Source organism: Parambassis ranga, chromosome 16, assembly GCF_900634625.1.
Source record: "Parambassis ranga chromosome 16, fParRan2.1, whole genome shotgun sequence".
Classification (NCBI taxonomy): Eukaryota; Metazoa; Chordata; class Actinopteri; family Ambassidae; genus Parambassis; species Parambassis ranga.
Genome location: NC_041036.1, coordinates 20,279,556 through 20,288,456, shown reverse-complemented (window position 1 = coordinate 20,288,456; position 8,901 = coordinate 20,279,556).

The window sequence follows — 8,901 nt, the reverse complement described above, 5'->3', positions numbered from 1 at the left end:
AGTGAATACAAGTACACTATAACAAAGTAATAGAGAGTGCACAATTGTCTTTGGTGCCTCTTTTTGGCAGTGTTCAGTGTTACAAACTTTAGCCCCAATAGACTGTACAAAAATATAAGCAAACCATAACTGATGCACCCACAGGATTCTCAAGAGTGTTTTGAGCATGGGACCGTCACCATTTTGGCAGTTCACCTGAACTCCCAGTTGATCCAAATGCAGGCAGCGAGGTGGCTCTTTGTATTTTAGATCAGTGTGTCTTTTTCTATATGATAAGTTCCTGTGGTTTGAATGAACCATGTTAATGATTGTTGCTGTAAAAGCTGCACTGCAGTCACACAGACTCTGAAGCCATGTCATGTCGGAGCTGTTTTTCTTCCAGCAATATGACTTCAGTTATGAGCTCTTCGAAGGTGTCAGAACAGTAAAAAAAAAAGAAAAGAAAAGAATTTGGATACATTTAAAGGTGAATTCTTCACAATATGTAACCCTGACAGCAGCAGCAGCTCTAATTGAAAGAAGTAAACCTGCTGAATGGACACTTTTCAGTTCAAACACTGGAAAGACGCCTGATTGGACAGACTCCAGCATGGTGGCAGCACAAAGTATGATGTAAATAGTGGCCAGTTAGAGGAGAGTTCAGGGATTTATAAACATTTTAAAGAGTAACAGTTTACTTACAGTGGGTCTAGTACAACTTATGCTTTCATCATCTGGAACATATGAAAATGATGGATTCATCAGTATAACATGAAGCTGCACAGTGGTGCGTGCCAGATATAACAGTATAGTACGATTGAGTCATATTGAAATATTATTACACCTTGACGACATCCACTCCCTTCTCTCGGATGCACATTTTACACACAGCACTTCAAAGACTTGAGAAGTTAATTAGAAAAGGGACTTCAGAAAAGTTCAGGCCGACTCCTTCACCCGGCTCCTTCACAATCCATCCTGACAGGGGACAGATCAGGCGGGCGACATTTAACGGAAAACTTCCTTTACTGTCAGCTTCAGCAAAATGTTCTTGTCACACAGTGAGATGAAAGTCCTGGTGTTTAACACGCCTAAATTAATGCCTGCTTTAATGAGACGCTCACTCAGATCCTTCCAATCAAGTCTTGAGGGGTGGGCAAAGGCTAGAGAAATGCTGCCTTTGCATATGATCCTGACGTGCGTTGGTAGGCCACCTCAGCGCCTCCACTGAAAGGTAAAAAAAGGAAACTTTCCTCTGATTCAAGATGATATGATAGATGTTAGATACAAAGGATTGGTCCTACACTTTGAGTCCAAAGTAACTCATTTCAATAACAACTGGGGGGTTCATACTGGAATGAATTGTCACTGATTTATTGTATAATAGTTCTATTTATCCTTTGCTTCTCCTAGAATCCAATCAGCTAAGGTTGCATGCACTGTGCTGTGATGCAATTTACAAATAAATAGTACAGTCATATAAAATATATTACTACATTTTTAATGTTTTTTATTAATATAAGAGAGTTTGTGGAGTATAATCAACCTTTAGTGGTTCAGATCCTGAGTTTAAATAGAATTAAATGTTGGCTGAAGTCAAGGCACATAGGATCTAGGAGCGTCTAAGATTACCTCATACCTTGTACTGTATAGAGTTTAAATACATTTAGAAATAGTGGACAAAAATGTAACAGCATCTGATGAAGCTAGATTTAGGGCTCTCTGGTGAAAGTCCCACCTCTTCCTAAGGGAGCTCTTAAGTGTTACATGTCTGTAAAGTGCAAAAGCAGATGAGTGATGAGCAAAGTGAAGGTACTTTTTTTTCCATACAATGTTTCTTTGGATTTCTTGTTATGAGTGATTATGAGGAATAGAAGTCAATGTCATCTACTTAATGTACGCCTCTGAGGTGATATAAAGCATCAGCATTAGTATACAATCTGTGCTGTGTCTATATTACTCTGGTTATTCAGAATACGGGGACGCCATCATAAGGACTAACCAACAGTCTGTTCTTAGAGTAATCTCCGTTTGGGAGACAGGATGACCTATCTGGGTAGACAAACAATACAAATGTGTTTTATAGTGACCTTCAAGTGGTCAACTATGTCTGTTGTATCAATAAATGTTTCTGCATAAGACTTCCAGGACACTTCATCCTTCTCTAACCCTGATCTTAGAGACCCTGGCCCAACAGCATGTCCACCTGCAACAGTTCAGTTCAAGTCCTGATAATAGGGTGGAGTTGAGAACAAACGACTTCCTCAGTCATGGAGCAGCACAGAGACAACTGACGTTGTCCAGGAAAGTAGCATGCCGATGTTCTCTTCTCTGTACGCCAGCAATGGTCTGGTAGAACATCTAAAAGAGCTTCTGACTTATATTAAAGGACCCCAACCTCCATTGGAAGTAGAGTAGAGCAGGTCTGGAACATCTCCACAAGGGCCCTGGGCCTCCAGAAGTCAGTGTAGTGGATCCCTGAACACCCCATGGTGCGTGTTCACCATTACACTACACTGACTTCCAGAGGCCCATTCTTTATAATGGACCAATAAATGCAAACCAGGTATACACAAAGCATTACACACCATAAATGTAATATACAAAGAATCATGTGACATACACATACATAACATAAACAGGGTTCAGCACAGCTTACCATGTTTTCCTGTATGGTGACAGCAGGATTTTTTTTCCTCTGGGAGCTGGTGACAGTGATGAATGAGAGAACATAAAGAGAGGCCTTGGATAAACCCTGGAAATGCTGATGCAGGGCAGCAGTATGTGACTCCAAGTCAGGGGCAAGGAACAGTACACATGTCCTGAAACCTGGATCAGTGTTTTCCAAACATCAAAAAAACACTCACTGGCAACTTGTTGTGATTATTTCACTGATGTGGAGAGCTTCTCTGTGGCCCTCTGATGCCCTTTCCCATCAGAGACGCAATGATGCCGGCTGTCTGAACGCTGCTGCCTGTCCGCAGATGTGAGGAACAGAAAGTCATTATCGATGCATAACATTATTCCAGTGTTTTTTTGTTTTGTTTTTTTTGGGAAAACCAGAGGGTTTTGTGGAAGGTGCAAAAGGTCACAGTGGAATAGCTGACAACACAAAAAGACCATTTAAAAATCCATTGAGTCACCGGTTGGACAGACAGGGGGAGGCAGGGGCCCATGTACTGTAATTGGGAAAATGTTTCTTTCCCTGTCGATCTCACTGTGGTGGTTTTTTTTACTTTGTTTTCATCAAAGTGCAGACAAGGTCAAAGGCAATAATTGGATTAGAGATCAAAATATTTTGCAGAGGGATGCCTTTGGGGGAAATTGGCCACATTCATTTTCACAACATAAAACAAAGAAAAATAATACAAAATGTCAGAGTTACCTAATCGTCAGTACAATCAGGAGAGTGTGATGGAGACGTCTGGAGATAGCTCCGGGCTACAGAGGGGATGGTTTCAGCTGATGATGGAGAAACTCCCAAGAAAAGAAGACAAAGTGAAAACTCCTGAATAAATGATACTTCTCACAAATAAGATATACAGCGTGCGCCACACATCAACGGCGTTTCTGCGCGTCGTGATCGGGCGCATCGACAGGAGTCAAATAATGGTTTCCGAGGAGGCTTATTTCCATCAGCACTCATTCATCATGAGCTGCCATCTGAGTGCAAATAGGCTGGAGAGAAGCCCGACCTCTTGGGGACGACGGGCCATCGACTGGCGTTTTGTTGGAATCCGATAATTATGCTCCGTCTAATCGCCGTCCATTATCCAGCCTGGGTTCAAACTCCAACTGCAACAAACACCTCCATCTCTCAGTCAACCTTTTCTGGCCGTGATGCACAGCCAGGGAACTTGCACAAACACTGACATGATTATCTAATAGACTGCGGGGAGGATAATTGCATAAACTAATCGATAGCACCTCATTAGGAGGACTGGTTCGGCAAAAAGGTCAACCCCACCACCCGTCAGAGACCTTTCACTGTATTTATTAAGAGGAAGACATCATTTTCCCCTTGAATGCCAAAATTCATCCAAGAACACCTCGTCCATAATGCATTTACTGGAGGATAGTACTTTAGACTCAGTAACAGTCAACTTGTGGATTTCCTTGAAAAAACAGTAAAAGGTCCTGTAATGGTCGTGTTTTGTTGTGGGGAGTCCTTTGCGTTGGTAATCAGCATGTACGAACCAGTCGCATCGACAGTGGAGGGGCCTGTGGAGAGCTCAGCTTAGAGCACAATGAGAGTGTGATTGAAAATACATGTTTTCCAAGCTTTAATTTCCCTGAAATGAGTTTCTTTTAGTTCGCCCAAATGATGGAAAAACATGGTTCTCATCAGCTTTCAAAGTTATTTGTCTCCATTGTGCGGTTTTCTATCTCGCCCTCAAACATGGACACCAGAATGGGCTACAGCAAAGATGGATACATGTTACAACCATGTGCAACGGTCACTTCTGCCATTTTCTTGAACGACGACTAATGAGGTTTGTGGCACTCCCTGTGTAGCGCACAGCAGCATGGCACATTGCAAATTGTGTCTGAGAAGTTCTCCTCTTACTTATAAAAACTGTAGTATTGCCAAACCTTTGATTTATAATTGATAAGTGAGTAGATAATATTCTCTTCCTCTGCCATGTTTGTACTGAACAGCACGGACAGGTAAAATCAATCTGCCTCAGGCGCACATACAACAGTATACATCCGCAGTGCATGTTAACTTAGATCCTATTTAGAGTAAAAATGTCCAATAGTAACATCTTATTTGGTTTGCTACATGCACAAATAAATGTAGAATCTACTCAATGATAAAAATATATCAAATTATACAGACGCTTAACTTAACTTAATCCTTGCATCATTTTTCAAAAATCCATTCACAATTGTTCCATGCACTCCCATCTCGCCTGCGCGTGATCGATGCGTATCAGTTAATCCCCTCATCTCTAATACATCGACACTGGGCTGTGGGTTGTGACAGGAAGAAGGGTGGCTGTTATGCCTAAGAGGTAGTGTGAGGAGCTCGGTCATCCAGGAGGAGAGCTGGGTGTAGAACTGTTGCTCCTCCTTGCAGAGAGGAGCCAGTTGAAGTGGTTGTGGCACCTGGTCAGGATGCCACCTTCCTAGTGTTCTGAACATGATCAACCTGGAGGAGGCCCAGAGGCAGACATGGGCTGTGGTGGATGGATTATATCAATCAGCTGGCCTTGGAACACCTTGGTAAACTCCCGGAAGAGCGGAGGAGGTTGCGAGGGAGAACGGGGGTCTGTGTTCCCCCGCTTAGGCCCCTGGCCCCACGACCTAACCTTGGAAAACTGGATAGATGGATGTTCCTACACCCATTAAACAAAAGTGAGGCCAAAAATACACCATCCACAGTCAGCGCAAAAGAGGTGGAGAGGTGAAGCCACATTCTCACTCCTCCACTTTTGCATCAACCCAGCAGCTCGGCTGCTAAATACAGATATAGAGAAATACTGAGCATTTACACAGCACATGGAGCATTTTCTAGTTTTTAAAGAGACCATCTTTGAGCAGAGGAGGGCTTAAGCGTCAGCTCTCACCTGTCAACTCTGTCCTGTCATCTCTTCTTGGCAGGTTTCACCCTTCAAACCCTAACAATGGGCCGTTAACTAGTCCTGCACATGGCCCTGTTGTACTTTCTGTTCGTAACCTGAACTGGATGAACTAGAACAGCCTCACAGCTTCATACAGTCTCTGGAGACATTACAAGACAGACTTTTTCACAACAACATTAATGTTGCAGAGGTGATGTTGGAAGATGATACTTGTGAAGTGATGACATTTACATCTACAAGCTAAGTTTAAAATCTGAGTAATTTGTGTTATGACTGCAAGAGGGCAAAACATTCACACGTACACACTAGAAACAATGACCTCTCCTGATAAGGACTCACTTCTGTTTTCACTGGAATTATTTGTCTAACAAAAAAAGTTAAACAACCATAAAGTCAAAGTCAAACCCGACATACTGCACTGCAGTGGATCCAATGACGGTCTCTGAACCACATCATCTCACATACTCAGTGTTTCCATGGATGTAAACCAGCAGAAATCTCTCTCCACATGACCCTGAACCTCCTGGCTGTGTACTCTCAGTAGGGGTGCCATCACACTATGATTGTTTATTATCTTATGTAACAGCCTGCAGGAACACCCTTAGTGAGTCCACAGATGAATTCAGTTCACTCCCTGTAAACAGTGTGAAGTTTGTTCAGACTGTGTAGAATGGGACTGACAGCGAGGACGACTCAGGAAGTCAAAGAGGGACTTTTTTCTTTATTTGTTGATGTCGGCAGAGAAAAAGAGACTGTCCTCACAAAATGTACCCTCACAACCATAAAAATCAAAATGACGGATTTAATGACTCTAGAATGACCTTAGAATAAACAACTGATCTTAAAGCTTCACAGAAATGATCATTATACTAAACACTCCAAACATAATACTCACAGCACATTCATCAGCCTGTGCTGGAGGAACACCATGTCCACGCTGATTATTAAATTATGTTCTGTCCAAGTCACTATAGGTTGCACAGAGGTAGGACAAAACACAAAACACAAGCTAGCCTTCAGGATTTAATGAATGTGATAAGGCTATTTAGATCCAATAATATACTCCATCATTCCTTTCTTTATTGCTCCTTTTAACAAGTTGCCCCTGCTCTTCTATGAAAAGAATTTAGGTTACTCCAGCTTATCAATTAATTGAAATTATGTGTGACAATTGAGCACGCTTGCTATATGAACTACTTTTAGAGCCAAATTTCATAGTTCTTTCCAGGAAACACAAGAAATTATTAAGCAAGAATGATTAAGAATACATTTACAGAGCAGCAAAACTAACGCATTGTTTTAGATTCATCAGAACAGGTTTGTAAAAGACTTTAAATGGTCCATGAAACAGTGGTTGGTGTCCTGTCTGTCTAGATAATTGATTCCTGTAAAAACAAAAGAGATTCCGTTAAAAGCCTGGTCTGCTCTGATAGGTCTGAAATGGTGCCCAGTATGGTTCTGGAGCAGCTCTGGTGGTGTTTTTGTAGTAGGCAAGGTAACAACTGGTTCAACATGGAGGTCCGAAAAGATCAAGCCAAGCCTAAAGAACTCCAACAAGAACCAGAGCCTGCAGTTCCTCTGATGGCCACTTGAGGCTTCCTCCAAAATGTAGTCACTGCTTATAGACCTCCATGTTAAAATGTCCAACTTTACAGCATAAATAAACATGTTCACAGCTTGATACTTAGTACATCTTTCCCTGGACCTTTCATATGATCTTTTGAATTATATTAAAGGTATAATTTCCAGTAACATCATAGTGGTTGTGCTACAACTCCACATGTTGTTATTCAAATCATCCTTCCATCATGGAGATACATCAGTCCTCACATAAATAACTCTATAGGGGCTATTTGTACATGTAAGGTCTCCAACATGGTGAGGAGCATTGCTGGTGGAGGACAGACAGTTTGAGGAAAAAAGGACTTTTGCTCAGTAACTTACCAAAAATGCATTTACTGTCCTACTATCCTAAAGCTTACAAAGCAGAAACAATGTCTTAGGATACATCTCATAAAGCACAAACTCACCTGTGTCTGAGTGCGTCTCGCCTGCCAAACTGTAATGGGCCCATGGCTGCCCCCCCCTGTGTATTAAAACAAAGACTGGAGACTGCAGCTGTAATGAAATCACTTATTGGATTTCTCTGTGCTAAACCCACAAATTCAATTGACACTTTTTGTGTAAGCCCCCAGTGAAATGGTCTGTGTATTTCATAAAAGAGTGACGTATCCCTTTAAAAACTTCACCAGTGAGACACATGCATCATATTTTCATTTTATTCCTAGTATAAGAGACATACAATGGTATTCTGTGAGTCCAAATTCATAGTAAGTCAAGAGGCATAGCCTGAAAATCAAACAGAGAAAAACATAATACTGAATCAATGAGACCCCGCCCAGATAGAATGTATTTACACCAAATCAAATACTGATAGAACTTTTAGAGGCCAGAACGTCTCCTCTCTCTTCCATACAATCTGTGACCGGCAGATTAAAACACAAAGAAACACTGTAGCTGCCACAATTCCTCTTATGGAACACTGCCTTAAATCAACTGGGATTTTTTTTTGTGTCTGAAATAAGCTATTAAACGCTCCGCTGCCTGTCAATATCCAAATGTTTTTTTTTCCAGTGAGGTCAGCCATATTTTCCTTCATTTACTGGAGTTGAAGTAGTATGAATGGCAAACTTTACACCGGGTCAAATGAGCTCTGGGAAAGTTTGATCAATAAAGCTCACTTTCAGATACAGTAAATAGTGTAGTGCTGTTTTCACAGAATTGATCATGGTTCCAGTCAACCGTGGCCGAAGTGACTCTCCTGAAAAGTGGAGAAAGGGGAGATCTATGTGAGGCAGAGCTGACCGACGTTGCCCCATCCTCAGGGAGATGTTGGGATGTGGGTCCACATGGCAACAGGAAGTAAGTACTAATCCCAGAGACTATCTCAGCCTGTCAGGTCAGAATAGATCGCACTACTCCACCATTTCTTGGAGGATCAAAATAAAGAGCATTAACCATTGCAGAAGCTGCCATCTTGCATTCATTATCTGACATTTAAGCAAAACAGAAACAAGTAACAGGAACAAAAAACAGCTCAATTGGAACAAAATGCTGCCTATCTGTTGCTTCTACAATGGTTACAGGCCTACAGGTGATAAGAGGAACTGTGAGCTGCTCCTTTAGAAGTGGATGCTAACATGACAAGAAAAATAAAACAATGGCACCAACAGGGAAAGTGACACCCAGTGGACAGTGACATAATACAGAGACAGTTGCACCTGAATGTCTGCAGTCTCAGGCTGAAAAGGTATGCAGGCTCACACTTCTGGGATGA